The sequence below is a fragment of the Puma concolor genome, chromosome A1 (genome assembly GCF_028749965.1).
Source record: "Puma concolor isolate L17-30 chromosome A1, mPumCon1.1.hap2, whole genome shotgun sequence".
Lineage (NCBI taxonomy): Eukaryota > Metazoa > Chordata > Mammalia > Carnivora > Felidae > Puma > Puma concolor.
In genome coordinates, this window is record NC_141667.1 from 28,433,938 (window position 1) to 28,458,696 (window position 24,759).

General features: G+C 41.1%; 1 protein-coding gene across 3 annotated transcripts in view; it reads right to left on the bottom strand.

Annotated features, from left to right (window-relative positions):
• PRLR (prolactin receptor) overlaps positions 1 to 24,759 on the bottom strand; it is a 166,793-nt gene that overhangs the window by 124,680 nt on the left and 17,354 nt on the right. The window contains exon 2 of one of the 3 annotated variants that reach the window (XM_086676926.1): positions 3,573 to 8,093. The exons of the other annotated variants lie outside the window; for them this stretch is intronic. The gene's annotated coding sequence lies outside the window, so the exon portion shown is untranslated. The remainder of the gene's footprint in view (positions 1 to 3,572; positions 8,094 to 24,759) is intronic. 3 annotated transcript variants of the gene reach the window in all.

Below are 24,759 nucleotides of genomic sequence, written 5' to 3' on the forward strand. Positions count from 1 at the left end.
GACTCAGTTCAGATGTCCAGTCCTTGTGACTTCTTCCCAGATCGGCCCAGATGGGCTCCCGGCTTCCTCATGCAGACCCGTTGCCTGGGTGTCTTTTAGGACCACAGACTTCCTCACACTTGTTATCATCATTGTTGGTCCAGGTGTCTGTGTCTCCCACAAGCTTCTTGGGGACAAGGGCTATATTTCATTTATCTTTGTGTTCAAGGCCTACCCTGTCATATAACTGATGCTCAATCAACATTTGCTGAGAATACGTGAGTAAGTGAGTGACCTATAATTGTGTATAAGCAGCAAGGGCATGGGCTCTGTCATAAATGTTTGTCCTTTAATGGCCCCAGAAATTCAGGGCTCCTTGTGAAAGAGCCAGCACCTGCCCTGGCATGCCATTCGCAGCTCTGTGCCTTCCTCTCCCCACCACATCCCAATTTCCTGGGGGCTCTGGGCCCCATGCTGTTTTTACTTTCATTATCGGGTGGATTTTTCAATGTGTTCCAATGTCTGTGGCTAGCAAACAGAATGGCTGGGAAGGAACGACACAGACCAAGATAGAAGGAGCTAAGTCTAAAGAGTATTCTGGAAAGTGAGGGAGGAAAAGCGTGAGTGGGAGGCGGGAGGAGGAGGACTGTGTGGAATGTGCTGCATATTCCCAGGGCAGAGTAGCCGAGGCTAGCACCGTCTTTTCACCACTATTACCAAATGGTGCACTCTGCCCTGCATGTCCACGAGCCGTCCTCCCAAAGGAAGACAAAAGCAAATGAGCAGGAAATTAAGATGAAAATTCTGTGCTGGAAAGCACCTAAATAGCTGCTGCCCCAAGAAAACAGATTGTGGTGAGGCACAGACATGATCTTCCTCAAAGGAATTTTTGGATACAGAAAACTTAGCAGTGGCTTTGTGGGGGTCCATACGTGCAAGCAATGCCCAGACACTGGCCAGGTGTAGCAGAAGTGGCCACATGCGAATGCATTAGGAGAGGCCAGCTGATCCCAAAGCTGACACTATGCTGTGAGCTTGACTCCCCTCTGCTTGTGTTTCTGGTTATATGGAGATGTTTGGGCCACTTTGCTGCCCCCTCTGGGAACATACAGAATCGACACTGGGCCACCCACCCCATAGACAGGTCCCCTTTCTTCAGGGATGGTCATTTTGGTGCTTCACACTGGGAAGGCAGCTATTCCTCACTCCACCTATGCCCTCTGTCTAATTAACTATCTACAGTAACCCTGACTCCCCTAGTTATTTAACAGTGGGGACAAGAAGTCATCCTGTGTCTCAGGATGAGCCCCATGGTTCAGAACAGTCTTTGGGCCAAGTAGCTGCTACATTCTCTCTCTTAGATAAGAAATTCTCAAGAGCTCTCCATCCTCGTGCTGATTATATAAGTCACACGAGCACGCACAATGGGTAGGATAGGAACAGATCCCAAGCCAAATACCCTCCTAGTCTTTCTGGACTCGTTTTCATTACACTGAGGGAAAGTAATGAGGGCAGCAAGGAACACCAGTATCATTCCCCAGGACAGGACCAGATTTTAAGCAATGATGTTGCACCAACATACCAGGTCTTCAGTTACATGCTCTTTTGCTCAGGGAGCACCACTGAGGTAGTAATCTGTAACTGGCAGATTTCTATTTGTCCTGCGAATTTTGACCTGCTTTACCTGATCCCTGGGAGGGATACCCCTTGCACCCAGCTGCACTCCCCTGGCTGGACTCCAACCACCCCCACCTACGGACTGCAAATGTTATGGCTTTCCTCCTGCATGTGAGCATCTTTTCTGAGCCGAAGGCATGGTGTATCTTCCCCTCAAAGCTGTTTCTTAGCATCCAAATCACCCTGCTTGTTCTACAGAAGCTGTTTTGGCTAATTTTGCTGCCATGTGTTTGGATTGAAAAATGTAATTCTGATCCTGTGGCGAGAATGCCTTTTGACCTGGCATGTTAGCGTGGCCCAAATCTCCCTTGGGTTTCCCTGCCTCCCTACAGCTGGCTCTGGCTATATCCACAGAACATCTCACAAGGCAGATGAAGATGGGGCAAGAGAGATCCATTCCCGATGCAGCAGGTGAATTAAGTAAGGGAAGCTCCATATAACCCAGGCAAGCTCTGCCCTACCCCGGGGCACAAGAGGGGCTCAGCCAAGTGGGCAGCTGAGACCCGCCTGAGATGACTGGCCAGCTTCAGATCTTCTGGTGATCGGGCAAGCTTGCTCTTTAGAAAAGATTCTCGAAGTTTAGATGGCTCAACAACTATTTATTGGATGCCTGCAATGTGTCGGGCTCTCAGAACAAAGCTGGCCTGGTTCCAGCCCTTATGGTTTCCCTCTGTTAGAGCAGGGAAGGGGGTCATTGAGGAGCTGGCCTCTCCCACTGAGCACGGTCCCAAGAACCTTGCCTTAGGCCAGTTCAGGCCTCTGCACTCAAGTTATTCCATTTCCCCAGGCCTTCTGCTTCTCATGGATCTTTCTACTTTCTCATTTGCTCTTTCCTTTGTTTCTGCCTTGTAACTCATTGAAGAGTCCGCTCAAATGGATAAGCAAGCCGTGGCACACCCATACAATGGGATAGTACCCAGTGCTAAAAAGAAATCACCTATTAAGCCATGAAAAGACATGGAGGCAACTTAAATACTCATTGCTAAGTGAAAGAAGCTGATCCGAAAAGACTACATGCTATATGATTCCTGTTATAGCACATTGTGGAAAAGGCAAAATATAGAGAGTAAAAAGATGCTAAGGGTTTGGAAGAAAGGAGGATTGGGGGAAATGGGACTTTAGGGCAGTGAGACTATACCATACGGGCCTGTAATGGGGAATACATAGACTGTACAACACAAAGCGTCAACCTTGATGTAAACCACAGACTTTAGTTAATACTAATGTATTCATATTGGCTCATCATTGTAAAATGTACCACACTAATGCAAGATGTTCACGATGGAGGAATTTGCATGTAGGGGAGACTGGGAGACACTGGAACGGTCTGTACTTTCTTTGTAATTTTTCTGTAAACTAACGGCTGCTCTAAAGAATGATGCCTGCTAAACAAACAAACAAACAAACCACCTTGGCCCCAAATCACCCAGACTCGCTCCTGGCACGGACGGGCTCCAGCGGCTCCATACAGTTCACTGGCTGGTGTCTCTCTCTCTCTACCTGCCCGCTGGATTTGGAGATGTTTCCAACTCCACATCAAGACAATGCATCCTTGACTCCAGTGTCTTTTACTCCTTACCCCGCCTGCCCCCCCCCACCCCACCAGTTTGCCCCTTCCCACTCCCCTAAGACTGACTTGTCTGTCATGTGATCTTGCCAGTATATATATATCACGCTGGCCTTTTTATCTTTGCGCCCATGCCAGACCCACACTTTCCCCTGGAATACTTGGGGTCTGCAGTGGGCCTTTATGTCAACACACAGTGTCCTTGTCCATTTCTTATCAAAACAGAGACCTTTGTACAACCACTGATATCCTAGTCATACTCCCTGTCCCCTGCCCATCCCCAATCCCAGAAGGGAAAGATGGAAGAAAAGGATCGAAACTAAGAAAGGTCAAAGTCACCAAGGCTCACCTGTGAGGTTCTTGCCATCTGTCACCGTACTCAGATTCCCAGCTGGAACCTGCCACATGTTAGCTATGAGTCTTAGAGGCGAGTAGCCTGAGATGGTATCTTCTCCTACATTTCCTATGCTGACAAGGAGAACATTGGGACTCTAACCAGTTATCCTTTTACAACCCGGGAAAAGGTACAGCCCACTGTTAATCATTTATCTACATACTAAAGTACAGAGGATTGTAATCACTGTTCAGTTATGGGGATAGGGCAGGCAAGACACCCTGTTGCTGAAAAACATGAGGGCGCACTTTGTTTCAGCTTGTTCCAAGGGTCAGAGCTTGGGGTCAGGGGAAGGCTTGCTCACATAGGTCTATTGGGTTTGGCTGGGGGTACGGGGTTGGAGAGAGGACCTTTGTCTTTAACAGGCTCTATGCAGTAAGTAAAATTGATTTCCAAGGAAAAATACTAACCCTCAGGTTCCTGGAAGAAGCAGCCCATCAACCCCTGTGAAATACAGATACTGAAAAAGACCATGAAAATGGTCAGTCTGATGCCATATTCAACAGTCCCATACTGAGACTGCATGCCATGGAAGGGCAAGCTGAGAGGTCCGAACTCAATCCTGTAGGCGGGGAGGGGCCACTAAGCTTTTTGAAAGGTGACCAGAGTGTGGCAGGATAAAAGGAAAGAAAGTGAAGAGAGGAAATTAAATAGAGAAAGGCAAAAAGAGTGAAAGAATAGTCCTACCTTCTTAAAGTTCTCATTCACATGCTGTCTGCCCACTCAGAAACTGGACACACACAGGGAACAGGGGCTTATAGAAAGGCAAGCACATTTTGGGTTGCTTAAGGCTAACTGAAACTCTTGAAGGAATTCACAAGCACCTGAATCCCCTCAGGAGAAGCACCTCCTTGCACCCTTGTTCCTCATACCTTATCTCTTCTTCCCACCAGGAGAAGTGCGCAAGGGGGCAGTCCCCCACAGCAAAGCCTCCTTGGGACCAAAGGATATCTGCCTTGATCACAGAATCATCACTGGCCATGAGGGTCTGCCAGAGACTCAACTCCCCTGGCTTTGTGGTAGTAGCATCTGTCATCCACCTTGTAGCTCTAGAACCCTAGCACATAGTAGGTGCCCAGTAAACACCAGGTGAATAAATGGCTGTATAAAATTTGAGCCAGAGCTTCAGAATAATCTCTTTTAAGCTGACTGTGCCAACCATTTTCTTCTGGAACATTCTAACCCCTCTTCTGGTGGCATTAAGGATTAGGGTACCAGGAAGGCTGGATGTGAGGGTGGCCATATGAAAGGCATAGGTTTCTCATCTACCTCCTACCCTAGCATGACAAGATACCCTGGGCATAGTAAACTGTCACACCTTTGGGAGGATGCCTCCAAGTTTTCTGAAGGAGACATGGCAGGGTTGTGGGATGCACTTAACAATTCCCTGCATCCTTGAGGGCAAAACAGGAAAGAAGTCAACAAAGTCTTGCTTATCAGAGTAGAGATTAATGTGTTCTGTGTGCTTAATGTGTTCTGACTGTCCATGGCTCTGGCCACCAAAGGAAGCCATTGCAATGGCACTCAGGAGAAGAGAAGTCCTGTTACTCCTTTGAGGAGGTTGGCAATGACTGCCCTAGTTGGAGCATCTTACAAAATCACATTCTGAGTCTCGCACGGGAAAGAGCCATACTATCTGTGGAGACAGCAATACTATCTGTGGAGATGGCAATACTATCCGCTAGGGGGTTAGAAGGAAAGTGGATAAAGAGCAGGGGGTAAATTGGGGCCCCCATGAGCAAAAGCAGAACAAACCTCAGCTCACAGGACTTGTGTCATCAAGAGAATTGTTCCTGTTGAAATAAACTTCCTCACTCCCCGGGGGCTACTGCGTGAGGACTGCTGCACAGGAGGGGGATATGGACCTCCCGCCTGGGAGCCTGGGTAGCAGCCCAAATCCACTGGCGGGATACTTACTTCAGTTGTTTGCAAGCAGACTAAGTGGAGGCCAATCTAGACTTCTCCCGGGAATGGGTCTCAGGAGCAAGGACGTGTAGGTCCTTGGGAGCCACCTTCTTCTGACCCCAACTTTTCTTATCCAAGGTAAATCAATTTGCCAAGAACTTCAGTCATGAGGAGAAATACAAAGTCACACATGGGGCACCTGGGTGGCTCAGTTGGTTGAGTGTCTGACTTTGGCTCAGGTCATGATCTCATGGTTTGTGAATTCAAGCCCCACGTCAGGCTCTGTGCTGACAGCTCAGAGCCTGGAACCTGTTTTGGATTCTATGTCTCCTTTGCTCTCTGCCCTTCCCCCACTCATGCTCTGTCTGTCTGTCTCTCTCTCAAAAATGAATACATTTATTGAGGAGAGCACCTGTTGGGATGAGCACTGGCTGTTGTATGGAAACCAATTTGACAATAAATTTCATATTAAAAAAAAGATTAAAAAAATGAATAAATTTAAAGAAGAAAGTCACACACGAGAAAAAGAGGGAGAGGCCAGCTCTCCCTGCGTGCTCTGCTCTAGGACCTTGGAGGGACTCACAGGTGCAGTGCAAGTGCTTAAAGCTATAATCATTTTTTGCTTTTTTCTTTTCTGTCCTTGAACACTACTCAGCCAGAAGGTGAACTCTTCTGCCTCTGGTTGCTTCCCCAACTGCTGGGCTTCGCTGTGGGTAGGCTCGCTCCTGGCTCAAATCTGGGACTGAAGACGCGGTTAGAGCCCAGTTGAATGAATGATTAAGCTCTTCCTGAGTGTGCACCTGTGCCACCACCCCTCAGCTCAGCTTCTGTCTATCCCTTGTGACCAGGACTGCCAATCCTCTCATCATACACGTTCAGTCTTGAGGCTGGAGAGAAGGAGCTAGAAGGAGTAAATGTGGGTGTGGACTAGAGGTAAACCAGTGCACTAACTTGGCACTGTACCCGAGACGGCACTCTCCGGCTAGGCCGAGACTCACCCCTTTCAGGAAGCCTCTGTCACCAGTAAGTGCTGCTCTGAACACACATCCTTGATTAACTTGGCAAGGTTCAGGGGTTCCTTACCATTTGAATTTGCCAACTTGGATCTGCACCGGCCCCTGGGGATGCTCCCTGGGCACACAACAGCATGAGGACGGGCCGGGCAACCAAAGGAGCAACGCCCGTTCTGGCAAGAGGGCAAACCAGCCGCTCGCACCTGCGCTCACATGGGTGGTGCATTCCTGGGTGTCATACTGTAGATGCACATGGGACTGTTTCTCTAGCCAGCCCTTCAATCCCTCTTGCAACGTCCTTCGGCTCTCTCGAGGATGGAGCACAGACAGATGCACTTCAGGAATTTGTCAATGGTGCTGACAGATTTGATACGCCTACTGTAGACATCTCAGGGCCCTTCTGAGAGCCAGAGGGTTGAGAAAACCTTGTCCTGCAGAGGGATTCTCTTTTCCTGCCCACATTGTGCTGGTCCCCAGCCCTAGCAGAGTATGAACTTCGTAAAGTTGCCTTACATCTGTCAAAGTACACAAACAGAACACTATTATATCATGCCCTGACTCTATGGAGTCCCCAGTGAAGCTGCAAAGTTGGTAAGCTCTTGTGGGTCTCCTTGGCATCAGACAAAAGGTGTGTTTCTGCTGGAAGCTTACAGAAGTCTCTCGATTTCAGAGAACGGACAGTGGCATTTCCATCTTCTCTTTGCCTCCCTCCTTTCCCCAAAGACAAGCTCATGAATTCCTCGGTCTAATTTCCCTGCCCCTATTGAGAAGACTGGCCATCTATTCTTAATTTATGTTATTATTTGTTATTTGTGGTTAAAGTAGGAAACGACAGTTCCCTAAACAGGAAAATATGTTGGCTGTTGAAAGAAATTTTGTTGGTTTGTTTCCTGCTTTGTTTTTAATTACTAAATTCCACCATTTGGTCTTTGTTCTTTCTTCACTCCTTCTCTGCCACCAAAAAGCATGTAACACCTACCTGGCTTAGGTTATGAAATCAGTCATTTGGGGGGGCCTGGGTGGCACAGTCGGTTAAACATCCCACTTCCGCTCAGGTCATGATCTCATGGCTCATAAGTTCGAGCTCCGCATCAGTCTCTGTGCTGACAGCTCAGAGCCTGGAGCCTGCTTCGGATTCTGTTGTCTCCCTCTCTCTCTGTCCCTCCCCTGCGTTCTCTCTCTCTCAAATATAAATATTTTAAAAATTTTTTAAAAATCAGTCACTTAGACTGTGTTTACCACAGCTCTGACAGTGGTGTCCCCAATGAACTGCAGACTCTCTCTACAGGTAACCTGTTAGCCCAATGATCTGCTTAAGCCAAGAAACACAAAACTTTCCCTGCAGCCAGCTGATCTGTCCCCCTTGAATTTTATCCTAAATAACAACCACCACCACAATAACAACAAGGCTCAAAGGAGCTGATTATGTGTCTTCTTCCTGTGATGTTGGTTGTCCCTGACAGGCTGGATTTCTGGTTCTCTAGAGCTGGCCACAGAGAAAGCGGAGTCCCTTGGTAGGAAGCTCCAGTGTCTGAACAGGGTTTCTTTTCCTCGAAGCCTGAAAACAAGGGAGAATGCATAGAAATGTGGCTGTAAGTCCCCCAACCTCACCAAAAGATTACAGAGGCTCATACAGTTCATAAGACAATTGGGCTTTTCTTAAATGTAAAGAAATGCTATAGAAGAAATGCAAGATCAACCAAGAGACAGAATTCAGTGTGGATCCCCTTATTCCTGATTGCCCCTACCCTGCCAGGCTGTGTGATTTGTGGACATTTTCAGTTTAAGATCTCCCAGATGTGAAAGTAGTTATGACTGTGAGGCAGATAACGTATCTGGATGAAAATGTGATTTTCTGAAAGGAAGAGCTGTGATCTATTCTTTGGTACTACAGGACTAGGAGTAAAACTGTCCACCAATTTCCTGTGATTCACATAAATGATAGAAGGGTTTTTGAGGCATCATTTATAGCTATAAGTTTACCTTAAAGAGACTGAAATATAGGAGAATTTTTAACGCTTTCTAAAAAAACTTTCATTCAAAGCTTGAAAATTGAAAAAAAAACCCCAAGTTGTTCAAATATATTATCCCCCCCTTTACATTTTGTCCTTTATAATTCTTTAAATAAAATCTGCTTATTACATGAGCAATGTAATTGTTATCGTCTTGATATTCCAAAATAAGGTGATCATAGACCTGTAAATGACACTGAAAGTCAGTATTTTGTATATTTCAATTCCCACTACATTTTGTAGTTTCCTCAATCCCCATAAATTCTAAATTTGTATTTCAAGGCATCAAAATTTCTAAAAATATTATATCTATCATCACAACTAAATAGAGAGCCAGGACTGAATGAATACAAGAAAAACAGAGGCTTTGATAAATTCCCCTCTAAAAAAGTAGGGATGGTGGTGGGGGAGGGGAAGTCAGTGGTCATAGTCCAGACCCAACCCAACGTGGGGGGGTGTGTTTTAGAAAATGCAAGGTTTGGGGCGCCTGGGTGGCGCAGTCGGTTAAGCGTCCGACTTCAGCCAGGTCACGATCTTGCCGTCTGCGAGTTCGAGCCCCGCGTCGGGCTCTGGGCTGATGGCTCAGAGCCTGGAGCCTGTTTCCGATTCTGTGTCTCCCTCTCTCTCTGCCCCTCCCCCGTTCATGCTCTGTCTCTCTCTGTCCCAAAAAATAAATAAATGTTGAAAAAAAAAATTAAAAAAAAAAAAAAAAAAAGAATACAAACACCTTCAGGGCAGTGACGGTATCTAGTTTGTTGACTGACAATTGTTTTGCCCCAAAGCCAGGGGAAGAGTGCTCAAAAACATACACTTGGTAGAGGGCAGCTTAATTTCACTTAATAAGTTTTTATAAATATAAATGGAGATACTCTCATGGACACATTCTCTAAGAATGAAAGTCTTCTTAACCAAGCTGATCTGACAGCTGTGGAGGGAATAGGGGACTAAGAGAAGAGCCCAGGCTTTCTGGCAGTGCTATGAGCTGTCAGGTTACCAGGGCTACTGACCTCATTCTAACACTAAGAATGATACCTTGCCTGGGAATGGTGCTCTCCAGCTTAGAGAGACCCTAGGCATATCTGGCCTGACTGGACCTCCTCTGCGAGATATCAGGCCAAATAGTACCAGTCCCATTTTATAATAAGAAGCAAACAATCTGAAGAATCATCAGATGAACAGAGTCAGAGCTGGAACTCAGACTCAGATCTTCTATCCTTCTTGCTCAGGATTCTGTTCACAAGGTCGTGCTTTTTTCCCCCTAAAATTTTAGCTTTATGGAACTAGCAAATTCCATGGTTCAATAACTGGGCATGGATTCTGTCTCTATCAACCAGGGCAACTTTGAACAAGTTGCTTATGCTATCTGAAGCCCAGTTCCTTCTTTAAGTGGGGATAATAATGATAGTCTTCATCTACCCTATGAAGGCTAGATGCAATAATGTACCTAAAATTATGAGTACGGTATCTAGCACACAGCAAATGCAAAAAAGCCAATCATTCACTTTACTATTGTTGTTATTTATCCATCCGGGCTTTGATTCTTTCCATGAAAGTGGGAAGGCAGTCATGGAGGAGAAAAAAGGAGCCCCGGACATGACACGTGTCAGAAGACCTATGTCCAAGACCTGGCCTGGCTGCTTCTCAGCCACGTGGCCATGGGCATGCCACTTCACCATTTTGCCTTGCTCTCTTCATCTCTGAAAAATGAGACTGATAATCTATACTTCCTGGAATTTCTATGAGAATGGAATGAAAACCAAATCCCTGGAAACACTCTGCAAGAGGCAACGCGATATGTAGGAGTGAGTAAGCAGAAATCCATCTACTGGAAACCTTCTCTACATCTTCTCCCACATTTTGACAATGAAGTATGCTGCTGAAGAACCTTCTATCTCATGACAGTGGTTAAAAACTGAGATCCATTTCTAAGACACAGGGCAGCTGCATCAAACAGACATGTAAGGTCAATTGCTCACTCTCCTGGTCCCATCTTAAGAATCCATAATGAGAGTGACATACACCAACCAAGCAGTGCTTTGGAGCAAGGGGATAAGATGAAGGGAAGGAAGTGATAATAAAGCTGGACAAGAAAAACAAAGGTGGAATTTTCACAGAGTTGGCATAGGTCAGTGTTTTGAGGGCATTTCAATAGAGAAAGGGAAAAACAGCTGACGCTGATCTGTGCTTACCTAAGTTAAAAGCTGGAGAATGACTGATGAGTATTGCAAATGACTCTTTATGGCAAGAGATAAGGCCTGTGTTTGCTTCGAACACAGACTGGCCCTGGCGAGTGGGCTCACTTGACTTAGTGTCTACCAAGATGCCTCAGAAATGTTAGCAGTTCTAAGAAGACACGTAGTTCTTAGTGAAATCATTGAGTTGGGAAAACATGGCCCAGTCTCTTGCAAAACCATGACCTTGTAAAAATATGCAGTTGATCCTTGAGTGAGATTTCTTATACATTTCCAAGTAGAGGACTTTGAATCTTTTTTTTTTTTTTTTTGTACTTTCCAGTAGGGTCTAGCCAAACCATTATCACTGCCTCTCAACATCACAACAGGAAAACAAACCAATTCTTTTAATCTGGTGGTTATCTTGGCTTTATACAGATCCCTAAGGCATCAAGAGATGGATCCAGTTTTGCAAATGCTTCTGAGAAATGTATCATTTGACTCAGGCAGGAGCTGACTTATGGAGGGAAGTCCTGTTTAGTCATCCTTGCACATTTATCTTATTTGATACTAGGAGCATCATGTTATCTGAAATTTGCCCTGTTGTCAGGATGCTTTTACTTGTAGATACCTCATCAGATACAAGTTGTGCACAGTCTCCTTGTGCTCTGACCTGAGATTGGGCAAGAGTTAGTATGACAACTCAATTTAATATGTGCTTCTTAAATATTAGCCATGTGTAAGGAGGAGAAATCTTAGATGAAGAACAGTGCATTCTAGGGTAACAAAAGAAAAAATCCATAGAAAGTTACCTAAATTTCCTATGGTCCCTCTCCTTAAGGAGCTTTCATTGTAATTAAAACTGAACAAAATATCCACACATAAAATAAAGGACTCTATTCAAAGGGCTATTTCCAAATAAGCATCAGAGGCTGGAGGATGTGGGAAAATCCTGGGCCCCAGTTTTTTCACCTATAATATAATCATAGAGATACCACTCATGTTCTACCTTGTAAACACGGTCAGAAGATTAATGAAATGCCATTAAACGGATTCTCCATATACATACACACAAAGATATGTGAATCTATATATCTATATGTATATATCTATATCTATAATATAATATATAGATATATAATGTCTATCTCTATGCTCAACATATACTAAAATTTCAGAGATATAAAAATGAACATGAAGATTCAGCTACTGTCAAAAAGTGGACTGAATATCCTTTTCCATATGGAACAGGTGAGTATGACAAAATGGAATGCTAAGGTATTTGTGCAGGCCAATGCTTGAAAATTATTTCATAAAATGTTAGAGCTGAAGGACCTTCAGAGACCATTCTATTCCAGCCTCAGACATCATACTCTTATTCCTTCTTAGCACCACCCTCCAATAGGTATTCAATCTCTGCTCAAACACTTCTGGGGAAATGGAGATCACTGCTTCTCATAGTTGTTGCAGATGGTCTCCAACTTAATGATGCGTTGACTTATGATTTTCTGACTTTAAGGTGGTACAAAAGCCATATGTATTTAGTAGAAACCGTACTTTGACTTTCGAATTTTGATCTATTTCCAGGCTAGTGATATGTGGTAGCCCACATATCACATAGCACATATCACATATTACTAGAAGCTCTAGTAATGCTGGGCAGTGGCGAGGAGTTGCAGCTCCCAGTCAGCCACACCGTCACAAGGGTAAACAACCAGCACGCTCACAACCAGTCTGTCCCCATACGATCATGCTGTTTTTCTCTTTCAGTACAGTGTTCAGTACATTACATGAGAGAGTCAACACTTTATTATAAAATAGGCTTTGTGTTAGATGATGTGGCCCAACTATAGGCTGATGCAAGTGTTCCGAGCATGTTTAAGGTAGACTAGCCTCAGCTACAATATTTGGTAGGTCACGTGTATTAAATGCATTTTCAACTTATAATGTTTTCAACTTATGTGGGATTACCAGGACATGACCCCACTGTAAGTTGAGAAAGTCCTACACCAGTTAATTAAAAGCTTTTCTTTACATTGTTAGACCAATTCCTAATAAGGTATTGAAGAGCTATAGATATTCAAAACACAATAGATGACTTTTAAAACCACAATATTTGAATCATGTTGTAAAAATATATTTAACATTCAGGCTTCCAAGGAAAATGATAGCTTGCTCCTTTGGTAAGTACAGCTCTAAGAAGACAGCCCTAAGGCCTGTTTGGATGTTATTAATATCATTGCATAAAGAGAAACACTTATAGGGCCTGTCTTTCCTGCTTACATTCCAATTTCTTTGCCAGTATCTCCATGAATATTTAAACAAAACCAAACAACCAATACTAATCAGGCACAAAATCTCTCTCTCAGATTTTCAGGCCTTAACTTTCAAAGTCTTGGGCAGTAAACACAATTGCAGTATTTGTAGTATTTCAGAGGTCTCATCAAATCTGTTAATATCCTTTTAAGATCCTTCTAGTATTTCTCTGTCCTTTCACAGGATGAGGCTGCCCAGTCCCAGATGCCTGGTTTCTTCAAATAGTCAGGAAAGGGTAAAGAAAAAGATATTTGGAGACATGACTAGGGGGTATCTTTCATTCCCTGATCCCAACCTGTGTTATAGACATTCATCCTTTCAGTCTCAAACTTGGCCAGATATCAATTCTATTCTGGAAGGGAGCCCTTACTTGCCAATGCTAACATCAGTAGAACACAAAAATGCATAAAGATCTGCAGATCAAAAGAGGTACGTGTTGTAGTTAAGACTAAAGACTGTGAAGCCAGATTGCCTGCAATCACCTAACTAGTTGTATGACCTTGGACAAGTTACTTAACTCTTTATGCTTCAGTTTCCTCATCTATAAGATGGAGATAATAATAAGAGAATTTACTGATTACTTTTAAGAGGCAGTTTACATATTTCCATTGAACAATCTCTGGTCAAATCCAGCAAGGTGTTCATTTGAGTTTGGAGGGGCGAGTGTAATCTAGCAGAGAAAACCATGACTATGAATCAAGAGACTTGACTTTAAGTCTTCTACTAACTGTGACTCCCCTGAATCACAGATGAAAGCACTTAGCACCATATTCAAAGCTCTTTACAGTCTGACCCAACCTACTTTTCTCAGCCACACTTGCTGTCTCTTTCTACTTCTTCCTGTGTGCTCTGCCCATCTGGTGACCTGCAACTGTCCCAAATGTCAGGGACATGTGACTTGCTGTAAGCTTGTGTATGCTGTTTCCTCTATAGAATCTCCTCCTACTCTCTTTCTGCTTGTTCAGTAACTGTCCCCGGTCCTTCCATGACTATACCACAGTTCTCTCCTCCACTAGACTGCGTGTTTCTTGAGGATAGAAAATGATCACCTTTTCATACTGGTGCCTCACATAGTGTATTAAATGCATGGTGGGCAGGCAACAGCAGTTTGAAAATGGTTAAGAGATTAAACGAATGTATTTTAGGCAATTCTCTTAAGAATGATCATAACATGACTTCTTTCTACTTTAGAAAAATATGTGAGGCCATCTGTTTGAAAGTAAACTAATAATATAAGATATACTAACAAAAGAGATGACATGAGGGGCGCCTGGGTGGCTCAGTCAGTTAAGTGTCTGACTCTTAATCACGGCTCAGGTCATGATGTCACATTTGTGAGATTGAGCCGCGTGTCAGGCTCTGCGCTGATAGCCTGCTTGGGATTCTCTCTCTCCCTCAACTTGTGCTTTCTTTCTCTCTCTCAAAATAAGTACATAAAGTTAAAAAAAAAGACATGACATGAATACAATATAGCTTTAGATCATTCCCGTACTCTTGTGAAAGACTGAAAAAACCATTCAAGTGCCAATTATTTTATGTGTCTCTGAAAATGTCAGTGGAGATTCCTTTGTTAAGGGAGCATCTATCCTCTGACAATCAAATAGGGGAGGCTGCATAATGGCCCCATTCCTGGTCTTGTTCTTGAACATATTATAAATCACTGATGGCTTCTCATTGTCAACTGTGCCCTTAGTAGATCCTGCTCCCAAAGGGCACTGGGAAGAAAAGAGGATCTGAGCCAACCACACATTTTATCTAGATGTGAAAGGGGCATCAATTACCAGGCTATCTTGTTGACATGTTGTCTTAAATGCTCCCTTGTTTGAGAACAGTCCTTTCAGAAAGATTGAGCTGTCCTTTTATATAGGTAGTAGAAAACTGAATGGACTCTCGTGCTATAGAAGTTGGATTCCTGGCAAAATATGGTTAAAGATATCTTGTAGATATCAAACATGTGGTTATGCCAGAGGTGACAGTGGCCACAAAAGATGCCTTGCTCAGCAGGACATTCTGCTGAGTAACCAGCAAGACCCACTGGAGGAAAAGAAATGATGAGCCAAGATTTCTTGAGCTCCTACCATAACCAGAATCATTATGTTGTGTCTTGAATCATCACAAGGAGGAAGACAGCATCCTGTCATGCCAAAACTTTGGATATAACACCGTTCTGCCCATTTGTGGTCTGAAGTAGTGTCCACCACTCATGGCATAAAAGAGAGCAGAAATCTACTAAATGATGTTCCAGTGACTGTTAGTACAGATTTGATGGGGCTCTGTGCTAGTCTAACACAGCTTTGCTAAGAACTTGTTAAACATCTGTGTAAAAGAGACCAATAATTCACATGGCATAAGTAAAGTGTTAGTGGGACCAACTTCTTTCTTGAATATGGTTTCCTAATAACAAAACTCCTTTTTTGCATCTAGTGGACATACATGGGAAGTTTGAGTCTTTATCAAAAGCTCAGAATTGCTATAGTAAATATTTTGGGCAGGTAGTTGATATTTTTCCCTTCCAACCTTTATCTTTGTTTGGTATCGTTGGTGTTGCAAGTCAAGATTGAGAATGTCAAGATTTTTTTTTTTTTTTGAGGGTCATGAAGAAGACAACACGGCTCTTATTTTTATTGGTGGTGACAAGAAAAATCAAAGGCAGGGATATGTGTTTCTTAGAAACACTGTTTTATGGGACAATGTTTTCATGGTACTTTAGAGAATATATTTCAAAGGCTAATTGTGTGAAAGTTTTCTTTCAGAAGAAGATTGTAATTTAACTTTGTTGTTTTACCTCTGCATGGAAAAGTATACTGGGCTTAGAGTATATAATACACACTTACATATGATGATAGAATGAATGTTCAGCTATGTTTTGAATGTTATGGCTAGGACAGGCTTATTTCCCGAAGGAGCAGAGTTTGGGATTTTCATTGTACACAGCAAAGGGTACCTACCAGACGCCCTGCGAGCTCTGCTGAAACCTCAGTCTTAGTTTCTGTGCTGTTTGGTGTTATTCTTCAAAGACTCTCACCTCACCAATCTTATTACTCCCAGGGAATAATGCGGTATTATTCCAGGGTCAAAGCTTTCCTGATAGAAAGAATATACTCCTAAGAGAAAAAAATATATATTTGTATGAGGGTCAAAAGATTTTTAAACAATATGAGTGACATCAAAAATCCCAAAGACTGGACTTACTAGTCCTGCACATGCAAATGGTAGAGGTAGCAGGAAGACCTTGAATTCCCCAATGCGACAGATCACGTCTTATCTAACTCTATATATCTACTTTCTAGTATGGTTCCTGATACACCACAAGATCTCAGTAAAAGTTAGCTGACTTGAATTCAGATGCCACTCAGAGATGATAATGACGTATCTTTCAAGGCATACACTTAATCACCATTTTAAGGAAGTAAAAAAATATGACGAATTAGATTTCTGCCACTCTTCTCCCCTAGGACATTTGGTCACCTGTAAAAGGGTTTTCTTGGTGAGATAGCACTTCAAAATGCTAAAGACTAATAGAGAGTTCATCATGTATTTGAATTTATCTATGTATGTAAAATAGAGAGACATGGTAGTCGTTCATACAAACTTGAACTTGAATAAGTGAAGAATTTAGCCAAGATTCATGGAGGAAGTGTATAGAATGATAACATCTTACAACTGAAAAGGACTTAAGACATTTATTACGTTTCTGGAAAGAAGTACCTATTTTTGACTCCTTATAAAGACAGGGGGTGGAGGAGGGAAAGGGAGAATGAAAAATCTAGACTATATAAAAAAAACCAAGACCTGCAGTCAGTCCATAGTCAGAAACCTGGAGGAAATGTCGGGACTAACATGACCCATGGCAGTGAAAAGTGAATCACAACTGCCAACAAACATATGATTTGCTGCTGAAAACAAAACCAAACTGTTGGCTTCAAAGAAGATAGGAAGATAGTTCACTCTTTTCCTGAAAACTGTTCTGCTACCCTCCTACTAAAGCCATCTTCAACACAGCAGGGCATCCTTTCTATATCCATATGAAAGTTTCAACCTTCAGAAAACAGTGAATTTGGATTTTACAAGACCAGGCACTGGATATCTTAGAACACGTATCCAACAAATAAAGACCACAGGGAGAAGGAAGGAAGAGTCCTGGAAGAAAGAGATCTCAAAGATGCCTTTTTTGTGTTTCCTGTTTTGAGAGTAGGAGAATAGGCGGTGGGGGAAGAGATCTTATCTCTATACACAAAACTACATTAGCAGCATTCCTGTTAGAAGCTGATATTGAACTAGGACATGTCATTCTGCCCTCCGGCTGTGAACCAGAAAACTTATAGCCTGGTACAAACTGAGCAGGTCCCAGAACACACTGCACATTCTATGTGTTCACAAATATTGGGTCTAAGTGGATCGGCTTTCATTCCTGGATGAGTAAGCATGAAAAATAAACAGCACAGACAGTGGATAAAGTACATAGCAAGGAAACTGAAGCATCATCTCAGAAACAATTTTAGAAAACTATTTCTCATTCTCAATTGATGTAGAAAAAAAGACCCTGTGAAAGCAGACAGGTAGCTGTTATGAGATAAAAGGCTGGGTAAGATGAGGAGGATTGCAGGGAAACCAAAAAATGGGTAGTATTAATAATAGTACTAATAAGTCCACTGAAGGCAGGAAGAGGCAAAACTGACATGTTAGGACACAGAATCAGACACTCCCTAAAATATAGAAGCCCTACATTGTACTCCTTTAAAGGAATAAATGAGATACAAGATAGTAGATACATCAAGTGGGGCACAGAATCAAATTAGGGCTAATTTATACTCTTGAAAGAGACACCAATGATCACAGTGAGACAGCACCACACACCCAACAGCAGGGCTAAAATGAAAGAGTGACAACACTAAATGTCACCAGGGATACAGAGCAACTGAAATTCATAAACTGCTGGCAGGGATGTAAAATGGCACAACCACTTTGGAAAACTGTTGTCAGTTTCTTAACAGTTAAATATATTCCCAGTCTTTGACCTCAAAACTCTACTCTTACAGAATTATAAAAAAAAAAAAAAAGAAAGAAAAAAAAGAAAACAGATGTCCACAACAAACCTAACAAGAATGTTACTAGCAGCTTTATTCATAACAGCACCAAACTGGATATAACCCAGGTATCCACAAATAGGAAGATCAATAAACAAATCATAAGGTATTCATAGAATAGAATACTATTCAGCAATAAGTGAAATGAATTACTGACAACAGCAACAACATGGATAAATCTCAAAAAATACGTAAAAGAAGTATTATACATAATATTGCATATGTTATATAATATGTAATATGTATAATATGATACTCAGAACAAGCAAAACCAATCTAAGGTGATAGAAATCAGATCAGTGGTTGCATCTGGTATTGGGATTACTTGGGAAGTGGCATGAGGAAATTCTGTGATGGAAATGTTCAATATCTTGATACGGATGTGAGTTACTCAGATATATGAGTTTGGCAAACTGATCTAACTTAGGGTATGCTTGAGGTCTTTGTATTTCATTCGATGTAAATTATCTCTCTATAATAAAGCATCCAAATTTTGAAAATACATATTTAAAAAAAGAGAATAAAGGAAAAAAATATTCGAAATCATAAAAGAAGCTTTAAGAAAAGGAAAAATTCCTAGTGCAAATGGAAGATCTGACTCTGGTAACTGACATGATTCAGCAAGCCTATGAAAATCAGAAAAAGAGCTTACACCTAGATACATTATGACAAAGTATTTGAATTGCAAAGTAAAACCTATACACTTCCATGAAGAAAAACAGATTACTAACTTAGAAATAAAAATAGGGATCATCTCAGATTTTCCCACCACATGACTAAAGGCAAAAAGCAAGAAAGATGGTTAGGCAAGAATTTTATACACAGAAAAGTTGCTATTTATGTTGAAAGCAGACAGAAATTTGTTTAAGTAAATAAAAGGATTCAAAAAAAATTATCTCCTTGTTCTACTTACAATGACTTTTGAGCTGCCTGAGAGATAATTAAAATGAATCAAAAATAAGAAAATTATGGTATAAAGGCCAAAAACTATGTACACAGAAACCAGATAACCATATAACTATGCAAAAATGTACTGTAAATATGATTACATGGCTGAATAGATAAAATAATTCACAAAAGAGAAGTAATATAAAATATGTGATTGACAGTAACCTGAATAAAAAATGTTAATTTATTCTTACAAATATTGAGAAAATGGTTGAAAGGAAGTAAAATGGATTAAACGTCTCATCTTTGATATGGCCATTCAAGCATGCCATTTCATTATGAACTTGATTATAAAAGTAGACGGTTAATGTCCATGACTCTGGTTAAGTATAAAATACAGATAAAGTGTTTTGGAAAACGTTAAGTGCAATAGCTTGTAGAAATAAAAAGAGGATGACTACCTTCTAATTTACTGGAAAAAATAAAAGCAAAACCAAACCATCTTCCATGTGGCAAAAGGTAGATTAAAAACAAAGAGATAAGGTGCCCCCAAAAATAGAAAAATAAAAGATCAAATTAATCTAATATTAACTGTTATAATTGGTGTAACTTTCCAAATGAGAGAAAAAGATTTCTGTGGTCAAATACATTTTAGAAATATTTGTTCAACTCAGTTGAACTAGTTTCTTTATTGCTGATCCCAGACTCTTAACATATGAATATAAGTTATGAATCCCTGGGAGAGAAGATTTCATTTGTAGCATTTCCCATGCTTATTTTATTATTTCTCATTGAATATACTTTAAAAAATGTTAAATAAAAAGCATTCTTGTTAAAATTGATACTAACAGGATGTTCACTATCTATTACTATTTAATAGAAGTTATAATCAATGTTACAAGACATCAAATAAAAATTGGATGCAGCTATTGAAAGGAGGAAAATTACCATTTATAGACACCATGATTACAAACTCTTATAATCAACTAAAAATTCTTATAATTAATTACGAGTCAAAAAGAAAGAAATATGTACATTAGTATTTTTCCTATCAGAGAGCAATATCAGAGAGAAAATATGGAAAAAAAAAGACCCATTAATAATGAGAGCCTAAAAGCATAAGATACATAAGAATAACCCTAACATGAAATGTATAGGACCTACATGAGTAAAACTATAACACTTTAACAAGAAATATAAAAGAAAATTCAAGTACGTGGGGAGATGTTCAATGCTTCTTGATGGGCTGAGTCAATATTAAAAAGATTGACAGTTCTTTCATAACTGACCTATACGTTTAATGCATTCTCCAGTTACCAATGGAAGACTGTGTGTGTATGTGTGTGTACACATGCATATACATACATACATACATACATACATGTGTATTTACACACACACACACACACACACACACACACACACACACACACACAGTCTTTTCTAACACACATGCTTTTCTAACTTTCCAAAATCATTTTAGAGTTTACCCAGGACACACTGACATTAAATTTGAAACTGAAACGTGATGAGAAGTTATATGCCCTACCAGTTTACATGTTTCATAAAACTCAAAACCAGCGTGGTGTTGGTCCAAGAACTGTCATTTATATGACAATAAAACTAAATAGCTTATTCTGCAGTGGCCAGTAGGATACGCATAAGAACTTAATACATAACTGAAGCACTGTTTATCCAGTGAATATGGTCAGCACCTTCCTTGCCCATCATCTCTCTCCTGAACTACTGCAAACAGCAGCCTCCCAAGTGGGCTCCTGCTCATATCTTGTCCATCACTCCCCTCCTCCCCCTTGGCACATACACTCCACGTTGTACGCATGGGATATTTAGCATTTGGGTCACTGAACATGAACCTTTGCACATACTGCTTTCCTCTGCCCCAGTTCACGTCGCCTTGTCTCTTCATTCTCAGCTAGAAAGTTGCTACTTTCCAGAAGCTTTCTCTTAACCTGACGTCCAGATTATGGGACTCATGCTACCCTACACTTCCTCTCACAGAGCTTATACTGTGTTATATTAAACTGGCCTGGTTTTTTGTCTTACTTCCTCACTAGACTATAAGCTCTGAAAAGACAAAGCCATCTCTGTCTTGCTTTCTGGTTTACTCCCGTTATGTAGCTTAGTGGCTAATACATGACCCTCAACAAGTATGTGTTGAATGAACAGCTAATAAGTAATCACATAGGAAAAAACTGATAGCCTTCAAGCCATAAAAATCTATGCTTATCAAAAATACTTTACATAGAATTAGAAGACAAAGACCAAATTGGGTAAGACATTTATATTATTATAGAAAATAGATTCAATATCCTTAAAATAGAAAGAGTTCATTTTTTAAAAATTAAGAGAATATTGGGAGACAAATAGAAATTTTGATAATGGCCATAAAAGGGAATCCATACAAGAAGAAATATGAAGAATGGTAAATGTACGAAAGAAAAAATTATTCCTGGTAATGAAAGAAATGAAAATAACATTCTTTTAGACTTATCAAATTGGCAAAATCAGTACATTGCTATGATGGAATGCCATGATGGCTTAAAAAACATGTTTTCAGAAATCACTGACATACATATAATTGATTATCATGTAACATTACATTTTAAAAAGGTTTTGGAAATGTATATATATTGCTAATGTTTTTTAAAAAATGAGAGGAAAAAATTATTATATGTAAACAGTAATCTTTTTCTAGGTGGTGGCATTATGGTGATATTCATTTTCTTTATTCCATTCCACAATGCCAGAAAAAAGTAATTAAAATTTTGAGCCTACATAAAAATTCATTTTTCTAACCCTTCACCAAATTGAGGGACCTATTCCATAATATGCTGAACAGCAAACATTTACATTCTTTTTAAAAAGTTTTTATTTATTTATTTTTGAGAGAGGGAGAGAGAGACAAAGAGAGAGAGTGAGAGAGAGAGAGCATGCACACCAGTGGGAAAGGGGCAGAGAGAGAGGGAGAGAGAGAATCCCAAGCAGGCTCTCCACAGCCAGAGCAGAGCTTGATGTGGGGTTTGAACCCACGAAACTGTGAGATTATGACCTAAGCTGAAACCAAGAGTTGGAGGCTTAACTGACTGAGCCACCCAGGCATCCCACAAACATTTATATTCCTATGCAAAATTACTTTCTTCCACCTCCTTAAAGTATCAAAGAAAATTAAACTTTCTTAGACCTGATTCATCTAAGAGGGTTCTTCTCCTGGGGGAGCGCCTTGGTGGTTCAGTTGGTTAAGTGTCCAACTCTTGATTTCAGCTCAGGTCATGATCTCATCGTTCTCACTAGATCAAGCCCTGAGCTGGGCTCTGTGCTGGGCATGGTACCTGCTTGGGATTCTCTCTCTCCCTCTCTCTGCCCCTCCCCTGCTTGCACAAATGCACATGCTCTCTCTCTCTTCTGACTCTCTGTGCCTCTCCCCTGCTCATGCTCTTTCTCTCTCTCAAAAATAGATAAACTTAAAAAAAAAAAGGAAAAGGTTCTTCTTCTGGGGCAAAATAAGTCAAGAGGTAGGCAAATAAAAAAAATCGTCAAAGACCAATAAGGTACTTAAGACCCAAAGTTCAGAATTGACCAGATTTGGAGGATACACCAACTAGTTGGCTTATTGCTAGAAGTAATTCCTAGAGACAGAAATACCACATGGACAGTAAGGAAAGTCATGGCTGGTGAGTTCGTAAACAGAAGCTAATTAAATCTCTTTTTTCATCCTCTGAAGTACGTGCCTGAGATCCCAAAGTACTAAAACTCATGGATGTCAAACTGTGTGGTAAAACATTCATTTCCAAACATTTCCTGAAGGAACATCTTAACTGTTTGATGGTACAAAGGCTTGGGCCACCTTCCAGGCTAGAATTTAAAAATCATATAAGTTACTGTTTTTATTCATCTTTCTTGCCAAGTGTCTTAACCTCTAAGCAATGCATAGGCATTGGCTCTTGTTTCCACGATATTCTCCATACAGTAGGCTGAGTAATTTTCTTTCTAGATGGTTTTAATTTTTTAAAAAGATTAAAAATTAATCTTAAACTATTTTTTCCCTAGTTGAATGTTTATTTGTTTTTAAAAATACCAGCAGGATCGTGCTATCTCTCTTCTTCAAACACCTTAAAGGCTTCCTATTGCTCCTTAAGATCCTGTGTGGCCTGGCCTCTCTCTCTCATTCTCCAGCTTTTTCTTATATTTTGTTACTCTGAGTTTTTTTCTATTCCCACACATCTGGCACGCTCTCTCCTGCCTCGGTGCCTTTTGACGTGCTGTTCCTTTTGCTGAATTAACTCTTCCTTCCCCTTTTGGTCTAAGGTCAACCATCACTTTCTCAGGGGTACTTCCTTAGTAAATAACATGCCTCTCCTCTGTTGTCCTTACCATACTTACAAACATACATGAATTCGATTGACATCTATTTCCTCATTATACTATAAGCTCTACATGGGAAGAGACTATTCTGCTCACTATTATTTCCCGGGCACTTAGCATAGTGTCTAAGTGGTTTGATATGTTTGTTTCATAAATTTTGCAGGATTACTTCTAACGATGACTATGATACATTTTTTAGAAGTTTTTTATTTGTTTTGACAGAGATTGGGATAGAGAGAGAGAGAGCATGAGTGTGAGCAGGAGAGGGGCAGAGAAAGAGGGAGAAAGAGAATAGCAAGCAGGCTCCAAGCTGTCAGTGTAGAGCCCAACGCGGGACTCAATCCCACAAACAGAACCAGGAGATCATGACCCAAGACGAGATCAAGCGTAGAATGCTTAAACGACTAAGCCACCAAGGCACCCTGTGAAAAATTGTAATTTGAATACATATAATTGATTATCATATAACATTACATTTTAAAAAGGTTTTGAAAGTGTAAATAAAGTCCTTTTGCACAGGACTTTTAATGCCAACACAGTCCCTCTATAACTGATCTCACTAAATTCAGGTTAACATTTCCCACTGGCTCAGGAAGGCAGAGGAGAGAATTCAACGCAAAGGTAGATTTTCCCAGATTAGGAGTGTGGTCCTGTCTAGGCAGCAGAGCTCACTTCACAGCTATTTAGCCCCGTGTGCTAAATTAATGTCCCAAATTTTCTCATCTCACAGAAGTGTGGCTTGTGTAAATTCTGCATGGTTGGTATCCATCACAGACAAACTCTTACCAGAGCTCTTCACTCTACATTACTACAGGATCATTCTTAGGCAAACCAGGATATTAGTTTTGTTCTCATTTTTCAACACTCCAGAAAGCTTAATTGTGGTTACAACTAAGATTTAAAGAAATTACACAATGCATTAGTAGCCAGTTCAGAGCGTTTCGCAAGAGTCAATGTTTCCTTTTCATGTGGTCCATTTTGCTCTTCCAAAAATCCTCTGGGCTTTCTCAATTTCTTCCCCACTTTCACATTTTTACTTTGTTTCTTGCCTCCTGCAGTCAAAAGGTACAACGGGGCAGCATTAGGAAGAGATGATGTGACCAGCCTGGAACACTCTGTCCCTGTCTAGTCCCTATACTTCAAGGACCCAGAGAGCCCACAGAGACTCAGTGATGGAGGCATATAATGATCTAGGAGATGAGGGAGACGGGGCTATTTAAGCACAAATCGTGAAGATTAGAGCTATTCTGTCTGCAAAGATAAAAGCTGTCACAGGATACGGTTAATACCAAGAAAGATAGGAATAGGATAAACAAACTTATTCCCAATACTGTAATTATGTAAAATCCCTTTGCATCAGAAAGAGT